Below are 20,167 nucleotides of genomic sequence, written 5' to 3'. Positions count from 1 at the left end.
GTTTGTTTTTTTTTTGATATTGAGCTCCATGGCTGTTTGTATATTTTGGAGATTAATCCTTTGTCCATAGATTCTCCCATTCTGAGGGTGCCTTTTCATCTTGTTTATGGTTTCCTTTGCTGTGCAAAAGCTTTTAAGTTTAATTAGGTCCCATTTGTTTATTTTTGTTTTTATTTTCATTACTCTAGGAGGTGGGTCAAAAAAGATCTTGCTGTGGTTTATGTCAAAGAGTGTTTTTCCTATGTTTTCCTCTAAGAGTTTTATAGTGTCTGGTGTTACATTTAGGTCTTTAATCCATTAGGAGTTTATTTTTGTGTATGGTGTTAGATAGTGTTCTAATTTCATTCTTTTACATGTAGCTGTCCAGTTTTCCCAGCACCACTTACTGAAGAGGATCTCTTTTCTCCATTGTATGTTCTTGCCTCCTTGTTGTAAATTAGGTGGCCATATGTGCATGGTTTATCTCTGGGCTTTCTGTCCTGTACCATTGATCTATATTTCTGTTTTTGTGCCAGTACCATACTGTCTTGATTACGTAGCTTTCTAGTATAGTTTGAAGTCAGGGAGCATTTCCACTAAGATCAGGAACAAGACAAGGATGTCCACTCTCACCACTCTTATTCAACATGGTTTTGGAAATCCTAGTCATGGCAATCAGAGAAGAAAAAGAAATAAAAGGAATACAAATTGGAAAAGAAGTAAAACTGTCACTGTTTGCAGATGACATGATACTATACATAGAAAATCCTAAAGATGCCACCAGAAAACTACTAGAACTAATCAGTGAATTTGGTAAGGGAAAGACTTGTACAGAAAACTATAAAACACTGATGAAAGAAATCAAAGATGACATAAACAGATGAAGAAATGTACCATGTTCTTGGATTGGAAGAATCAATATTGTGAAAATAACTATACTACCCAAAACAACCTACAGAGTCAATGCAATACCTATCAAATTACCAATGGCATTCTTCACAGAATTAGAACAAAAAATTTTACAATTCGTATGGAAACACAAAAGACCCTGAATAGCCAAAGCAATCTTGAGAAAGAAAAACAGAGCTGGAGGAATCAGGCTCCCCGACCTCAAACTATACTACCCTATCCTTTTAAGTGTTCAATCCTTTCAGAACTATGTAGACATAAGTGATTTAATTAGAAGCCCATCCTGTAGGCTACTAAAAGTCTTCTCAATAGACAGAATAAATGTATTTAGAACTAAACTTCTTTTCAGGGAAGTAGTTGTTACATATACTTGATACATTTCAAAATATTTAAAATAACTATATCAATTTCAATAATTTTTGGTCCCTGTCAAAGTTTAAATGATAATCTTTATGAATGCATGTCAGTGCCCCATGTGCCATATGCTATAAATCCAAGGAGATTATTGAATTTAGTTATCAATATTTATACAGTAGCTTTTTTGACAAATGCTCAGAGAATTTTTAAGTAGCTATTATGTTTAGAGATAAAGACTATGAGATAGATTTGCTTCATATTCCAACAATGTTTGCTATTGTTTTAAGCCTATACTGTTGCCATAGTTACAGCATGAGGCTCAAAAATCCTCTCTTCTTTGTAATATGTTAAAGGATAACTTTATAATATTCTGGTAGACTATCGTGTTCACCAAATATACCATCATATAAATACAGTTCTTATTTTACTATCGACCCCACTATATCAACCATGAAATGAGCAGGATTTTTTTTATATTAACTATGAATAATAATGCTTAATATTTTAGGGATTCTTATCAAAACAAACTAAAGGAAAGGGTGAGAAATAAAATAATTTTTAGTTTAATTGGTTTTGTTACGTTATTACAATTATGCATTATCATTTTTATTCACAGTACTCTAAGGCACCCATTTGTTTTTCCAAATCAATGCTTGAAAATTAGAATACAATTTCTAATTTCTACACCAGTGGAGACTTATTGTGTCTTTGAAACAGTGAACCCGGGAAGGAAGCCCTTTGAATGGTGACCCTCTCTTTCCCTCTTCCCGTATCTCAGATCTCTCAGACTAAATGTTCTCCACTCCCCCTTCATCATCGAATGCTGTGTATGATGATTAAGTCACTTATCTTTTCAGTCCTTACTTTCTGCCTTGAGAATGCAAGGATGACAGAGACGTACGTTTGACATTTGACATCCCCCTAGCAAAGACGGGAAATGAATACGATCGGATATTGTGAGAATGAACGAAACTGCATCTGCAGAGAGAATGTTGAGCTTTTCAAGAAAACAACTAGCACGTTGCAGGTTGTCTGCTGATTGTAATTAATTCTTCAATTAGACAGGCAGGTATAAAAAAGAGCAAACAAATGTAAAGAAACCCCTTGCCCCAAATGCCAACTGCTAAGAATTTTTTATCTTGAACTTTCTGATTTCCATTCTGCCTGTGCACTTTCAGGACAAGGTGAGTGCATTTGCAGCAACGAAGGCTTTTGTTGAATAACAAATCACGCAGCTCTTCGCAAACCATCTACTACCTATGCCTGCCTGAAGTTGCCTCCCTGCTCTAGTGGCTAATTCCTTAAGCATACCAGTCATCTGTCACACTGAAAAGTCCTATGAACGGCTTCAACATGATTGTTTTTTCTTTTCTTTTCTTTTTTTAACATCTTTATTGGAGTATAATTGCTTTACAACGGTGTGTTAGTTTCTGCTTTATAACAAAGTGAATCAGTTATACATATACATATGTTCCCATATCTCTTCCCTCTTGCGTCTCCCTCCCACCCTCCCTATCCCACCCCTCTAGGTGGTCACAAACCGCCTAGCTGATCTCCCTGTGTTATGCGGCTGCTTCCTAGATAACATGATTGTTTTTTAACGAACAAAGAAAGGTGGTCTCTATTTATTCCTTTCATTCTCTTGAGGTAAAGAGATTTGTTCTCAGTTTAAAACCAAATACTATTATCAATATCCCTTGGAAATTCTACTTAATTAAAATGCTCTGGTCATAAAATCTGCCAAATAAAAACTTGGTTAGGTTTTTCAATTAACTGCATTTAATTAGAATTATATAATAGGAAGTAGAGCTGCTTGTGGAGCTTATCTTAATCAAAGAGGTTTGGGTTTGGTCAAAATAAAGAGAACATTTAAAAAGAAATGGATATCAATAGGATAAAATGTTTTTCTTTCCAGGTTAAGTCCTCATCTGGCTGACACAACAAAGGAAAAAGTCTCACGTTCTTGTTTAGTCTATTGTCAGGAATGTATTCTCAGGACTCAGGTCGGCTGCAGCCTAATTCCTGCACACCTGCAGCCTCAAGGCTGTAGCTCAGTCCACAGGGCAGCTCTGTGTTTGTACCCAGCTCAGACCCAGTTCACCAGGCTGTTCTCATGGCACTTACCTGAAAAGGAAAAGGTCATAAAAAGCTGGCATGTATATCCTAGGATTTATGAATTTTATTTTCCTCAGTTCAAAAAGACAAAAATAATCTCTATAGTATTAAATTACAATGCAACAACACCCTACCCCAGTTCTTAAAAAGAAAGGATAACAAAGTGTGTCATTAGGAAAATTATGTGATCAAGGTGTGTCATCTGCACTTCTCTTTGAGGTCCTGGAAATTATTTTCAAGGGTGTTGACAATAATTATGTATGAACATCATCCCGAGTTGAAAGCAGGCTTCTTTCCATGCAAATCACATCTATGACAAAACCTAAGGAAATAAAATGTCTTGAAGTCAGCTTGGATATTGCACATTTAGAAGCATAGGTTAATATTTATAAATTTGCATGAGAAAACTTTTGATGCTCATAAAATCTTAAATTTTAGGGTAAAGAGCTTTGTTTCTTGTTGCTCAAACTACTGTGGAAAGAATAGAACCATATATTTTAGAATTGGAGGCTTCATGGCAGTCCTCTTGATCTGGTATTCTGGTGAAACAGGGCATTTTACAGGAAAGGGGAAAGGCAACTTGGCATAGGTCATGGCTTGACCTAGGTCAAAGGGAAGACCAGAAGTGTAGACACCTGAGCCTAAAGGTGTGCTACTTTGACTTAACTGAACAAGATACTACTTGTTTGCTTGCTTTTATTCCTTCAATTTAATTAATGTATTTTGAGACTTTCTATTAAGGTAATGCTAACTGCTATATCACAAAAGCAGAGCAGAAGTTTAATTATTGCTCACATAAAGTCCAATTGGTGACTGTCATAAGGTGCTTTTTCTTCAAGCAGAAGCTGAGCATAGTGAGTGGTAGAAGAGCCATCCACTGTCTGGAATTCGGTTATCTCTCAGCATAATTACATCTGGCTTGCTGCCACTCATTCTTAAGCAAATCTGACAGTGGACAAGTCTTATAAATGTACCAAATTTCCTACAATCTTTTACATCATTCTTAAAAACATGAAACAAAGTATGGATAAACAAATACATGAGGAAGCCTCCAACTTGAAGTAAAACCGAAGGTTCCTAGTAAGAGGAATAAAAACAAAACCAAATAAACATACCAAGGTGAAATCTCATAAAATTTTAGATAATCAGGAATGGTGAGAATATTCTGAATGTTTCCAGAAATTAAAATGCATTTAAACTACACACAGGAAAGAATCTCGAATTTTTTTTTTTTTTTTTTTTACTACTTCTTCTCAGTACCAGACTCTAACTGCTTTCAAAATATGGAAGAAAAAAATATTTCCAATCTAAAATTTTATACCTCACAAAACTATCAATTAAGTGAAAGTTAAACAAAAGACTTTTCAGTCATAGAAAAACTCAGAAAAATTCCTTCCATTTGCAAGTTTTTCTCAGGAGATTACATGACAATGTGTTCTAGCAAGCAGTATATTAAACGAAAAAAGTGTTGGATCTTTGGATCTGATGTATTAGTTAGGTCACTGGTTACTCTAATCAACTGAAAACCAATAAAAACTAGCACTGAGCCAATTAATAATAATAATAATAACAACAACAGGATGAGTATTCTTTAGTCATTTGTATAATAGTTTAGGGGCAAGGTTAGTTTTAGGCTCAAACAATGCCATCCACAACTGATTTTTTTCCTCCTTTAGGTCACCCTTCCACCTGTTGACTCAATACTATCTCTTTTCTTTTGACTGCAAGTGAACATGACAGATCCAGACACAGCGTCTTCTTAGGCTTAGGTTCCTGGGAGAAGAGAGCTTTTTTCTCACAAAAAATAAGCAATAGTATAAGGCTTACCTACTCTTTTGGCCAAAACTGACTACTCAGGCCACACTGGAATAAGAAGAATTAGTTAGATTAAATGGTTTAAACTATCAATTCCAATGAAATCACATTGAGAGCAGGGTAAGGTGATTCCTTCAAATAAAATCGTGGATAGAGCTAAGAAGGAAAATGAATGTCAAGAGAGCAACAAATGCCAAATATCCACTACACTTGAGAAGCAAGAAATAGTCAATCCATTTGAAAAACAAATGAGTGAAATAGTGTCAGGCTGTATAACCTGGAAGGCAGCTGGATCTATGTGGAGCTGGATGAGAGAATGTTCAGGTTAAAGATCAAGAGAAAAAAAAGTCCCCCTAGAACACTTACTAAATTAAACTTTTCAAAAAACAATTTTATTATAGAGGGGATATTACAATTAAAAAAAGAAACTCCAATGAAGAAAAAAAAATTCTAGGTGAAAGACACTTAATCACGGTACATTATTTGACTTTGCAGTGAAGCATTATTTCCATGATCATATTGTTTTACACATTAAATATTAATTGTTTAAGTACATACAATACAAGTCTCACCAAAAGAAGCAGGGGAGGTAATGTGGAGTGAAAATAGCTAAATCTTTAGCTCTCATAACAAGAAGTTAATAGGCAGTGTCTAACTTTGAGAACTCAGTATATAACAGTCTAAATAACTTTGGAGATATGGGTGTAATGACACAAATAAAAAGCTAAAGGATGAAAAAACTATTGCCTTGGAGAGAAAGAGGTAAAGAGAAAAAGAAGTTAAGATGATTGTTTCCCATTAAACCTCCATGTTCATGTATTGTTTGGGCAAAATTAACTTTACTTTTTAAGGAAAAGCTCAAGATATCTCTGTTGGTCCAATGTCAACTCTAGAACCACAGTCTTTCAAATTAAGAATTATTCAGTATTATATCAACTTTTTTTTTTTTTTTTTTTTCGGTATGCGGGCCTCTCACTGTTGTGGCCTCTCCCGTTGTGGAGCACAGGCTCCAGACGCGCAGGCTCAGAGGCCATGGCTCACGGGCCCAGCCGCTCCGCGGCATATGGGATCCTCCCGGACCGGGGCACGAACCCGCATCCCCTGCATCGGCAGGCGGACTCCCAACCACTGAGCCACCAGGGAAGCCCTCAACTTTTTAATAATGAGTAAATTTTTGTTTTTCCTTAGATTTGCTTTTCTGAACAAAATATCGCCAAGAAATAATATGGAAACAAAATAGCCATTTTCCTTCTTGCATTCTGCTAAAGCCGAGTTCTTACTTATCACTGGTCCAAAGCTTGTAGAGTCCAAGTTTTGGCATAATGGATCAACAACTGAACATAAACAATGGAATTGATAAATGGGAGTTTGCACTGTTGTACCTTTGCAATCCATGAATGGTTTCTTCTGTCATCTATGAAGTGAAATAGTCTTTATCATTCACCTTCTCATCAGATATTAGAAATTGTCTTCAGGTAACAGTAACAAAGATAGATCAAAATTAGTTTATCTGATCCTCTTCATTTTCTTACAGTTTAATTGTATCTGAAATGCACAAACCCAGCAACCTTGAATGAGAAAATAAGAATGTATTATGGCACAAAAAGGCATATGCAGCTTGAGCGTGAATATAAAAGAAAGAGAGAGGAAAGGAGTGTCTTGCAGCTTGTTTCCATCCCACCTATGTTTCTCATGAACATATCTATGTGAATACCGCAAGACTGTTTTAGTCTTAACTGGTGGGTATCACCTCCTTCTCCTCCACCTGCTGTTTCTCCAGCGCATGGTTCCTCTTCCAGCAAGGCTCTGCATTACACAACTTGTAGCAATGGCTTAATGCAAAACAATACTTTTGCTATTTGATAATTCTTGAAACTGATTTAGGAAAAAGGGGATGGGATGAAGTATGACATGCCTTCTGGCATTACTAGCTGCAAGTTATGCATTTGATGTTTTATTTTCCTAATACCTAATCCATTTTATTTGTGAACGTCACGGGGTACTTGTTCAAGGCCCCAATATTACTGAAATTTTTTTCATCATAAATGTTAAATTCCAATTCAGACAAATCTATACACAATTTTAAAAGCTGTATAATCAGAAGCTAAATTTCAATGCATATTGGAGAAAAATTACTGCATATTTTATTGAGAAATAAAACAATAATAGCATGTATTATTCACTTACTGACAATTCTGGAGGTAATTTCAAACACCCAATGATTTCATCAACAACACATTTCTTTCAATACTCCATACCGTCATCTTCAGATATTAACTTTAATCATAAGCTTGCTCCCTTATGGTCAAAGTGGCCATGAAATCATCTCTTTATACATCTTCAGTTATAAAGATTTAGATGATAATGCTCATAATTGCTGTGGATTTGCCTCTAGGCTGACATAATAAAAAAAAAAATGGATGATATCATATTATAACTCACTATTGGCTTTTCCTATAAAACAAAGCAGTTATTTATCAATAACCAACTAAAACATAGTGATGATGTTTTATTTCTTAAAATAAGCAAATTATATAATTTCTTTTGTATTTATCTAAAGAATATTTTGGTTAATTTAATTTTCCAAAGTTGGGTCTTACTCTTAAAATTTTTCTAAATGGCGATTCTAGTAATTTGATTAATTTAACAGATAAACATTATATTTAAGTCTTATATTCTACTATCATGTCAATTTTCTGTTTATTCATTTAACCTTTAATTCATTCACATATTAATGCAGTTTATTTATGTTTTCAATTAAACAAATGATAACATAGTGGGGAGGCAACATGACAAAATGTTCAAATATGTGGATTCTACAGCAAAACTTTCTGTGTTTGAATCTACTTCTTGGTATATCATTCATTCTCACTGTGTCCAAGTTTTTCTATCTGGAAAAAAGAGATAAAATGCACATACCTCATAGGGTTATCATATTTGTATGAGTTAATATATGGAAATTGCTTAGAAGAGTGCATGGTTCCTAATAATTACTAAATACAAATAAACAAATAAATTTACACAATTGAAGGAAATGATATACTGTTTCCATAATTGCCACACTTAGCTGTTTCTGTATGATTAAAAAGCTCAAGCATCAAAAGCAAAAATAGGCAAGTGGGACTACATCCAACAAAAAAGCTTCTGCACAGTAAAGGAAACAATCAACAGAGTGAAAGACAAACCTATGGAATAAGAGAAAATATTTGCAAGCCGTATATCTAATAAGGAGCTAATAGCCCCAATATATAAGGAGCTCCTACAATTCAATAGAAACCCCCCCCAATAATCCAATTTTAAAATGGGCAAAGGACTTGAATAGATATTTCTCAAAAGAAGACATACAAATTGTCAATAGATATGTGAACAGATGCTCAACATTACTAATCATCAGGGAAATGTAAATCAAAACCACAATCAGTTATCGCCTCATACCTGTTAGGGTGGCCACTAAAAACAACAACAACAAAAAAAAACAGAAAATAACACAAGTGTTGGTCAGGATGTGGAGAAATTGGAACACTTATATACTATTGATGGGAATGTAAAATGGTGCAGCCTCTATAGAAAACAGTGTGGGGTTTCCTCAAAAAATTAAAAAGTGAACTACCATAAGATTCAGCAATCCCACTCCTGGGTATTTATCCAAAAGAACTAAAATCACAATCTCACAGAGGTACCCGGACTCCCATATTCACTGCTGCATTATCCACAATAGCTAGGAGGTGGAAGCAACCTAAATGCCCATCAGTGGATGAATGGATAAAGAAAATGTGGTATATAAATACAATGGAATATTAGTCAGCCTCAAAAAAAATTAATCATGCCATATATGACTACATAGATGAACCTTGAGGATATTATGTTAAACAAAGAAGGACATAGTGCATAATTCTGTTTACGTAATGTATCTACGGTAGTCAATCTCACAGAAGCAGAGAGTAGAATTGTGGTTGCCGGGGGCTGGGAGGGGGAAGAAATGGGGGTTGCTGTTCAAAGGTATAAAGACTCAGTCACACAAGATGAAAAAGTTCTAGAGACCTACTCTACAACAATGTCCATATAAATAACAACACTCTACTGTATACATACAAATTTGTTAAAAGAGTAGATTTCATATTACGTGAGGTTTTTTAAAACCACAATTTTTTAAAAAAAGTTCAATCAATTCAAAACCAGAAAAACTGGGTTTGTTTTGGGTGGATATACCACACAACCAATGGTCAGCTGATGACCTGTATTCTCCATTTTCAAATTCTACTCCTGATAGGATAAACCTAAAGAGTTTGGGCTTTGTGCTACCACACCTGCTGTCAATCTGACTGGAATAAGATTTTGTCAGACAAAATTACTTTAAATCATATTATATCAATTAGGACTCTTTTCCTGTGCAAATGACAATAAATCAATGCACGCTGACTTTTGCAAAACTGAACTTATTGACTCATAAAACCGAAAATCCCAGGAGTCGTACTTTAGGCACAATTTAATCCAGAAGCTCAAATTATTTGGAATAATTTGTTTCTGTTCTGCTTTTCTCTCTATTGGCTTTTTTCCCCACGGGTCCTAATCATCCCCAGGCTCACTTTTTCCTTTCTGGCAGCTGCCCAACCCTGAACGCTGCATGCTTCTTTCCAAGTACACCTGTGTTATCTTATATTACATATGTACTGTATACATAATATATATAGTATATCATCCTATGTAACATAAATATATATAGTATACAAGCACAAAATTATCATTACTGAGTAGTCCAGTAGGTTCATAATACTCAACAGACCATTTAACCATATTATTAAAGCCCTAATGTAAACATCCATTTGGCTCCTATTATGTGCAGATCACTGTACCAATGGACTCTCTCTGAATATTTGACAGAAACAGTGTCATTGTATCATTTGCTTGATTTGCTCCAGTGTTCATCACTGATCAGTCACTTTGGCCGTAGAATTTAATGTATTAGTTGGATGACCCCTAAATCACCCTCTACCCTGGAGGCAGGAGTGGAGTAATATATTTTTATATTTTATACTGTTTAAGGAAAGTGCAAAATTGTTATATTTTAATAATCTCTTCAAAAACTATGTTCCATATTTCATTTATTTTTTCCAAATTCTGCTTACAGTAAGGGGCTTTAATTTTATATTCAGTATTCCAGAAGAGCAGATTTTCTTTTCAAGCACCTCTGTCCATATGTATGTAGTTATGAATCCTAAGTTATATGCCTAAAATTTTAAAAATGAGTCAAAGGTATATACTAAGAATAAATTATTTTAAAAATCTTTATTGCTAAGAGTAACAAGAACTATATGTTTCATCTTTAAAACAATGTCCAGATGGTCTAAGGAAATGCAAATCCTTCATTTCAAAAAGATGGACAAGCTGGTACTTGAAAGTAGATTGTAGATAGATAAGATTATTGCATTCTAACATATGTATGAATATTCATTTCCTATCATCTAATATATTTTCATTTATTAAGCACTTTTTTCCCATTTTGGGGAATCAAAATTACAATTATTTTATTCTTTTTGAAAGTAATCTATACTATTAGTATTATTACCTAGGTAAGTTGGCCTTGGATGTGCAAAGCATATCCTGTGGCTGTGTAAGGAGTGTTATTTTAGGACAGCACATTGGCTCTTCATGAATCGGTCTGACCTTCTTCTCTCACTCCCTGGCAAATCTACTCTGTTTATTCAATACCGAACGTTCTTGAAAAGGAAAACAAACACTCAAAAAGAAGAGGCTTTATATAAGAGCTTTGTTCCTCCCTGGAGGATTTTGTCATCTGAAAACTAATTTGGGAGAAACTCCAAAAACAAACAAAAAAGATAAATGTCTGCTCACTAAGGTGATTGTCATGACCACAAATTTACACAAATAATACATTTAGCATTAGTTTGATTACTGCTCTGAATTATTTGGAATCATTCCTAATATATATTGTAGGCTTCTGCAGCTGTAGCATCTATTACAAATATTTTTTCCCATTTTTAGAGTTGAGGTTTCAGGTGGAATCTTCATGGTAGCTATATGAATATCGTGGGGAACACCTCATTCAAACTCGGAAATAAAATTGTTTTGTGGAGCAAAAGAAAAAATTAACTGGGTATAAATCTAACAGAGTGCGTACTCAATGTACAAAAATATGATGAGCTCTATTTTCTTATTTCTAAACTCAATCTAACCTCAAGCTCTAACATTTGCTCAAATACAGGAAGACAATTATTTTCTAAATTGAATATACATAACCACTTACGATTTAAAACTCACTTCCTAAATGCCATTAGCTGATTCTCTAGACTGATGACTAGGCTCAAGGATCACCATGTCCCAATGGAGGACATTCCGTTAGTGTTTTGAAGGGAACAGAATTATTAGTAGGACCTGGGAATTAATGAGCAGGTGCCATGCTGGGGAGAAAATGTAAATACCAATAAGACATTTTTGACATGGGGGAACTTTCCTATAACTCAGAATATAACGACTTGACAAGGACATCTAAAGCAAGCACTAATAGCTACTAATAAATCACTGGAATATCTCTTTGAAGCGTTAAGAAAACAATGGCTTACAATGGATCAGCTGGAGATGCTGCTTTTGAGGGCATGTAGCACCCTCAAGAACCCTTCTCAGTTTCTGCTGATAATCTCTTTCATCTCAAAATGGAGACAGGACTTCCCTAGTTAAGCCACGCTGAGATTTGAACCTAGTATTTGGTCTTGAACCTCGTAGCAGGTGAAGTTGGATCTTGAGAGAGCAAGCATCATTCTGTACGGCATTTGCCTTGGAGTAGGGAATTACATGGTCTTGAGACAAGGGGAGACTGCTTTTCTTGAGCAATTGTAGATGAGACACCTGAGCTGACCCAGAGGATTTAGGGAAATATGAATTTAGGGAAATATGAATGTTCAAATTTCCCAAGCACAGCCACCATGGTATCTCCATCATGGGTCTCAGGGTCCCACTTTCCTACCCCAGCCATGGCATATGCCAAGGCACCCTATTCTGTTTTCTACCCCAAATTTCCACAGTGCATAGTTGCTGGTCATCCTTCAGTATACTCCATATCCAATCCTTCTTGGGTTGAGCAATTACAAAAGAAGCCAGACGCTCTGGACAAGAGTAATACTTGGGACGGGGCTATTATGAGATGGGGCAAGGTACAGGGAATGGCTAAATCAAGAGGGAAACATTACAGTTTTTCTGACCCAAGACACACTCCAAATTCCCATCACCTAATTTCAGGTGGAGAAGAACAAGCTAAGACTTAAATTTTTGTTCTTTCTTTACATAAGCCTCATATCAAGACAGTCCCAAGGGAATAATGAAAAATTTCACAATTGCTGTGTAAGCACTCTGAAAGGATGCAAGGCATCTGCATGAGATAATCTGAGAACATCACACACTAATTTAGCCACCAAGTGACTACTCCTGAATGAATGACCTCAGGTCAGACCAGCAGGAAAACTACCCAACTGAACCCAGCTCAAATTGTTGACCCACAAAATCATGAGCTAATAAATGGATTATTGTTTTTAGCCATTAAGTTTTGAGTTGGTTTATTTTATAGCAATTAATAACTGACACACAAGGAGAATATATTAGAAATATTGAGCATAACAATAATCATTGTTAAAATGTTAAATGAGGGCTTCCCTGGTGGCACAGTGGTTGAGAGTCCGCCTGCCGATGCAGGGGACATGGGTTCGTGCCCCGGTCCGGGAAGATCCCACATGCCGCGGAGCGGCTGGGCCTGTGAGCCATGGCCGCTGAACCTGCGCATCTGGAGCCTGTGCTCCGCAACGGGAGAGGCTACAACAGTCAGAGGCCCGCGTACCGCAAAAAAAAAAAAAATGTTAAATGAGTCGATTGAAACAGTCAACGTTGAAGTACTTTCCCAGAACGTATCAGGAAAAAAATTCTTGGATATGAAGAACAGACGTAAGATTATGCACACATCTCAGAATGAAAGAGGGGTAAGATAATAACAAAAAATGGGAAGAAATATTTCATGTTAATAATAACAAAGAATGTTATAGGACCTCGAACCAAAAACACATATGAATACTGAACAGAATATTTTGGAGAAAAAATAAGCAGCAAGAATAACAATAATAAAATGTAATAAAATCAAATGCAAACAAAATTTCTAAAAGATTATGAAGAAAGGAAAAAAGAAAACAACCAACGCAGATCAACAGAAACAAACACAGATCTCAGAAAATAAGAATTATATTGACCACAATCTTCTGCAAAGAAACATGGGCACAAAAAAGTCAATAGAGCTATATTGTTAGTGTTAAAGAAAAAACACTTCGAAACTGAAATTTAAAAGCATGTAACCTATCACTTAAATTCAAGAGTGAAAAGAAAGATATTTTTAGCATACCCAATTTTAAAGAATGCTTAGATGATGTGTTATAGCAAGAAGAATAATGCCTTCAGGAGGATATATTATTGTATTCTGATATTAGTTCTGTATGTTTATCTTTTGAATTTACCAGTTTTGTTTTTTGCATATGATGTATTTATTTTTAATAAATGCTTAATAAGAGTTTAAAATGAGTAATAAACTCATTTTGTTTGTTACGTTGAATTAAATTTCTGCTTACATCAAATAAATTGAGCTTATGTTCATATGTTCCCAACCTTTGCTAATTTTAAATATATTTAAGCAGTCAGTTTCTGAGAGGATGTGTTAAAAATCTTAAACTGCAATTATTATTTCATATAATTCACTATTTTTTCATTTGTTCTTTTTTACAAAATGTTAATCAGGCTAAATTTTAGCTGTATATATGGTGAGGAACATTATATCAACTTGTCATATTTCTTTTTTCCTATAAATATATAACAACTTTTTTTCTCATGATATTTATTTTGCTTTGATTCTATTTACTTAATATAAATATTGCCATCTCAGTGTACATACCTAATTGGGACATCTTTTGCCCCACAGTGGCCACACCCCTGGTCTCCCTTTAGTTTTTTTGTTTTTGTTTTTGTGGCCGCACTGCTCAGCTTGTGGGATATTAGTTCCATAATCGGTGATCGAACCCGGGCCCCCTGCAGTGGAAGCATGGAGTCCTAACCACTGGACCGCCAGGGAAGTCCTGTGATGTTCCTTTATACTGCACTCAGCCTTACAGTCACCTTTATGCTTTCCAGCCCAGAGATAGCAATGGGACAGGTATGAGAGATCAAATATTCTAAAGATGGGCTCCACAATACCTCCAGTCCCTCATGTTCTTCTTCAATGTGACCATGTCACTTTGCCAATAGGAGGTAAATTCTACTTCTCTGTTCCCTTGAATCTGAGTGGACCCTGTGATTGCTTTGTTCAGCAGAATATGACAGAAATGATCATGCACTAGTTGAAGAGGACAGTTTCACTGGCCTTGCAGCTTCTATTCCCTGTTCCTCGTAAGTCAGAAACCACTGTAAGATGTGCAAATAACCTAATACTACCATGTTGTGAGCAGCCCAGCCCATGCGGAAAACACTGGGGAATGAAGCATCATTGCTTGAGAGTGGAAGAATGAAAGAGAGAAAAAGGGGCACCAAGGCATCACATATGGGAGTAAAGAAGTTATCTTGGAAGTTGATCCTCAGTTCTAGCCACATCAGCTGGTACCACATGGAGTAGAAACAAGCCACCCTTCCACAATCTTCTTGATGGTTTGTTGTAAGGCAAGGTTTTGGAGCAGTATGTTACACAGCAATATATAACTGGAACAGAATTAGTAGCTGGAAGTGAGAAGATGCGGGTGTTAAAAAAATAATAATAAGGCTAAATCATGTGTCATTGGCTTTGGGACAGAGCAGAAGTTGGAAGCCTAAAGGTTTTTAAGGAGACTTAGTGGGAGCTGAGAAGATCATGCAGAAATTGTTATCAGAGGCAGGAGAAAAGTTGACATGCATTGTACAGTGGTGGAAAGTTTAAAAAAACTGCCACCTTCTTTAATTTAGAAAATAGAAAATATACCTAATGATGTGATGAATCTGAGCTTTACTAAGAAAATGCCAATAGGCTTATTTTAGCTGTGTATGCTAAGGCACACCTAGAGACAGAAAAGCTAATGATGGAACTGTTCACATTTCAAGCATAATTTAGAGAAGACATAAAGGAGCCAGAACCTGCTAAATTCAAAAAATAAAACTTTTTTGTCATCCCCAGACTTGGCAGATAGCAAAATACACTCACAATTAAGAAACGACTTCAAAATAAAAGTTAAAACCAAGACATAGCCAGTAAAACAGGACTTCAGGATAAGTTCAAATCAAAGTTGCCGCTGTAAGAATCTTGATTAATAATTCAGCTAGAAGAAAAAGTCTCAAGAATCTTGTACATTGTAGATTCTCGCAACTAGACAATAGGGCAACTAATGAACTTAAAGGCATTATTTCACAGCCCCTAACTCTTAGCCCAAGGCAGAGAAGGAAATCTCTCAAAGAGATTTATTAATGTAATTCTTATCTTATGGAGGAGACCCCAATAAGATCTATAGGAAACCCACAAAGCTTTTAAGAAAAGTGTATTGGCAGAAGCATCCAGAGGAATGAAAGGGAGAGTTGTGACATTATTATAAAGCTCTCTCAGCAAACCCCACTCACAGCCCCTAGTCTTCTCCATCTCTGCTGCAGGCTCCAGTTTTCCCAACTCAGGACACAAATATCTTCTGTTTTCTTAAGAGTTTCTCACATTATTTGTATTAGTTATTTTGCTTGGCTGTGATATATGCCAAACTTTCTCAGCTTAGATATCTATAAGTATTTTTATATTAAGCTATAAAAGTATATGGAGCTTGATGATATAGCTCTCTTATAGCTATTGCTATAGATAAATATATAGACATAGATGTAAAAATAGGTATAGGCACATGTATAGATATAGGTGTAGGTATAAATATTATCCAGGTACCTAGGTTTTTATGGAATTGTTTCCATCTGTAAGACACAAAAATAGGTGTTTTTGATCATTGTATTAATAAAAGCTAGCAATAATTATTTATGCATGTCTGACACTGTGCTCAGTGCTTTACCTGTCATTCCATTTAATTATTCAATAACTCTATATATTATTTCTGTTTTAAAGATAAGAGCAAGTAGGCTAAGAAAGTTTAAGTGATTTTATATATTTTCTAATTTACAGACCTGGCATTCTAAAAAGACATTTATGATTCCAGTGTTCTTAACTTCTATGCCTCACATTTAAATATTGTAAAAATCTTATTAAAGAATTGCAATTTCTTCTAACAAGTCATATGGTTATTATTCAGTTTGGATATATGCAATGTCTACCCACCTTCTGTCTTCTTATGTTGTGTGTGTGTCTGTGTGTATAATTACTCATTTATTCCAGTAAGACTTTATAACAACACAAAAAACTCTGCCATTCTCCATTTCTACCTTATATGTCCCAAGAAAGTTCTGCTCCCTGAGCTTTTTCTTACAATGCACTTGCTATTTTCTTTAATTGCTTTTTGGATTTTTTTTTTTAAGCTAAGGTCCATGGATGCACTTATTACATTCAGCAGTGGCTCTGGAGGCATGCACACTCTGGCTGGATGTGAGTAGTGAAAAAAAGCAGAAGAAATTAAGGCTTTCCTTTGAACTCAGGTGAAAAAAATCCAAATTGAGTAGCAAGCTTTTTTTCCTACTTTTCTTCCCCCTGTGAGTTAGAAGATCTAGGATTCCATCAGTTATTATGTAACAAATAAAGCGGCATTGGGGAAATCTCTGCACTTCTTTTGGTCTCATTTTCTTCATTTGTAAAATGAAAGATGGGATAAAACTGAGGATTGCTCACTCACATGCACACAGAGGCCAGAAAATCACCACTCTATTCTGTGTCCTAAACAGTCAAAACTGGTATTATAAAAATGTTGACAGAGATGGAAACTATATGTTAGTGCAGATGAAATGGTAAAGTGGAGCAGATATTCCCTACATAGTATCTCAGAGTAGTTGAGGATGGAGGAGATTGTACTCAATTATCAATTGCTCATTCAGATTAAAAGGGCTGCTGACATTTAGGAATGTTGGTAAACTGTGGTCCACTGAGGATTTTTAAGTGAAGCAAGAATTATCCAGAATTGGATTGAATAAAATACATTACTCAAAAGCATCAGCTTATAACATTTGGACAAACAGAACTATGCTGTGCTTTTCAATTACAAACTAAGATAACTTCAACTTAGTCCTCTGTGATTTTAACTCAGATATTAACTCGGTTCTCATAATCTGACCTGGTAAGAACATCTAGTTCTTGTAATACCAAAGCATGTCTCCCCTCTTATAAGTTGTGAAGAAAGACCTAAAAACAAACATTTTAAAATAAAATCTTCAAATTCGTATTCTATGCATATATAAGAATTATTTTCTCTTTACTTACCTGTCTGTTTCTTTGAAAAAGATCCACTGTGGTCAGACGACTGTGTTAAGACAGCTTTCAGAGTGCCCCTCCAAATGCTACTGATTTATGTCATTTCCAAAACCCTTTTATTTATTTTCACTCCATTACAAAGCATCATTTTAGAAGGAAGTTCAACTGTGACAGGAGTTATGTATTGCATACAACCTAGTAATAACTGTAATAAATCCTTTAATTTCCCAGAGAAATATATTGAAAAATTAACTGTTTGTCAATTATAAAACTATTTTGGGGCTTCCCTGGTGGCGCAGCGGTTGCGCGTCCGCCTGCCGATGCAGAGGCTATTATTTTAAATAATACATTTACTAAAAAACATTGATGACACTTTTCCTTGATTAAAAAAAAAACATTACCGTAACTATTTCGCAAAAATTCTGCCGCAGTATCACTCCTTTCTAAAATTGTATTTTTTTGCAAGTTACTCTGCCCTAAAACTAGGGGAAAAGAGCTATTTCAAATTTCTCTTTTTGTTTTGCAAAAGGAAATGAAAACATTTGGGGCATTTCCTTACAACCTACTGAGTATAACAAAAAATGGACAATCAAAGAAAGAATAGATAAGACACACGAGAAGATGGCGGAAGAGTAAGAGTAAGACGCGGAGATCACCTTCCTCCCCACAGATACATCAGAAATACATCTACACGAGGAACTGCTCTGACAGAACACCCACTGAATGCTGGCAGAAGACCTCAGACCTCCCAAAAGGCAAGAAACTCCCCACAAACCTGGGTAGGGAAAAGAAAAAAGAAAAAACAGAGACAAAAGAATAGGGACGGACCTGCACCAGTGGGAGGGAGCTGTGAAGGAGGAAAGGTTTCCACACACTAGAAGCCCCTTCGCGGGCGGAGACGCGGGTGGTGGAGGAGGGAAGCTTCGGAGCCTCGGAGGAGAGCGCAGCCACAGGGGTGCAGAGGGCAAAGCGGAGAGATTCCCGCACAGAGGATCGGGGCCGACTGGCACTCACCAGCCCGAGAGGCTTGTCTGCTCACCCGCCGGGGCGGGCGGGGCTGGGAGCTGAGCCTCGGGCTTCGGTCGGATCCCAGGGAGAGGACTGGGGTGGGCTGCGTGAACACAGCCTGAAGGGGGCTAGTGCGCCACGGCTAGCCGGGAGGGGGTCCGGGGAAAAGGTCTGGACCTGCTGAAGAGGCAAGAGACTTTTTCTTGACTCTTTGTTTCCTGGTGCGCGAGGAGAGGGGATTAAGAGCGCCGCTTAAAGGAGCTCCAGAGACGGACGTGAGACGCTAAGGCCGCTGCTGCCGCCACCAAGAAGCCCATGTGCGAGCACAGGTCACTCTCCACACCTCCCCTCCCGGGAGCCTGTGCAGCCCATCACTGCCAGGGTCCCATGATCCAGGGACAACTTCCCCGGGAGAACGCACGGCGCCTAAGGCTGGTGCAACGTCATGCCGGCCTCTGCCTCCGCAGGCTCGCCTCGCATCCGTGCCCCTCCCTCCCCGCGGCCTGAGTGAGCCAGAGCCCCCGAATCAGCTGCTCCTTTATCCCCGTCCTGTCTGAGCGAAGAACAGACGCCCTCAGGCGACCTACACACAGAGGCAGGGCCAAATCCAAAGCTGAACCCCGGGAGCTGTGGGAACAAAGAAGAGAAAAGGAAATCTCTCCCAGAAGCCTCAGCAGCAGCGGATTAAATCTCCACAATCAACTTGATGTACCTGCATCCGTGGAATACCTGAATAGACAGCGAATCATCCCAAAATTGAGGAGGTGGACTTTGGGAGCAAGATATATGACTTTTTTCCCTTTTCCTCTTTTTGTGAGTGTGTATGTGTATGCTTCTGTGTGAGATTTTGTCTGTATAGCTTTCCTTTCACCATTTGTCCTAGGGTTCTGTCCGTCTGGTTTTTTTGTTGTTGTTTTTACTTAAAAAAATTTTTTTCCTAATAATTATTTTTATTTTAATAACTTTATATTATTTAATCTTACTTTATTTTATCCTCTTTCTTTCTTTCTTTCTTTCTTTCTTTCTTTCTTTCTTTCCACCCTTTTATTCTGAGCCATGTGGAGGACAGGCTCTTGGTGCTCCAGCCAGGCATCAGGGCTGTGCCTCTGAGGTGGGACAGCCAAGTTCAGGACATTGATCCACCAGAGACCTCCCGCTCCACGTAATACCAAAGGGTAAAAATCTCCCAGAGATCTCCATCTCAACACCAAGACCCACCTTCACTCAACGACCAGCAAGCTTCAGTGCTGGACACCCTATGCCCAACAACTAGCAAGACAGGAACACAGCCCCATCCATTAGCAGAGAGGCTGCCTAAAATCATAATAAGGTCACAGACACCCCAAAACATACCACCAGACATGGACCTGTCCACCAGTAAGAGAAGATCCAGCCTCAACAACCAGAACACAGGCACCAGTCCCCTTCACCAGGAAGCCTACCCAACCCACTGAACCAACCTTAGCCACTGGGAACAGACACCAAAAACAACGGGAACTACGAACCTGCAGCCTGTGAAAAGGAGACCCCAAACACAGTAAGATAAGCAAAATGAGAAGACAGAAAAACACACAGCAGATGAAGAAGCAA

The sequence above is a fragment of the Physeter macrocephalus genome, chromosome 19 (genome assembly GCF_002837175.3).
Source record: "Physeter macrocephalus isolate SW-GA chromosome 19, ASM283717v5, whole genome shotgun sequence".
NCBI classification, from domain to species: domain Eukaryota; kingdom Metazoa; phylum Chordata; class Mammalia; order Artiodactyla; family Physeteridae; genus Physeter; species Physeter macrocephalus.
The sequence above is the reverse complement of the archived record's forward strand: the minus strand, read 5'-3'. Positions refer to the sequence as shown.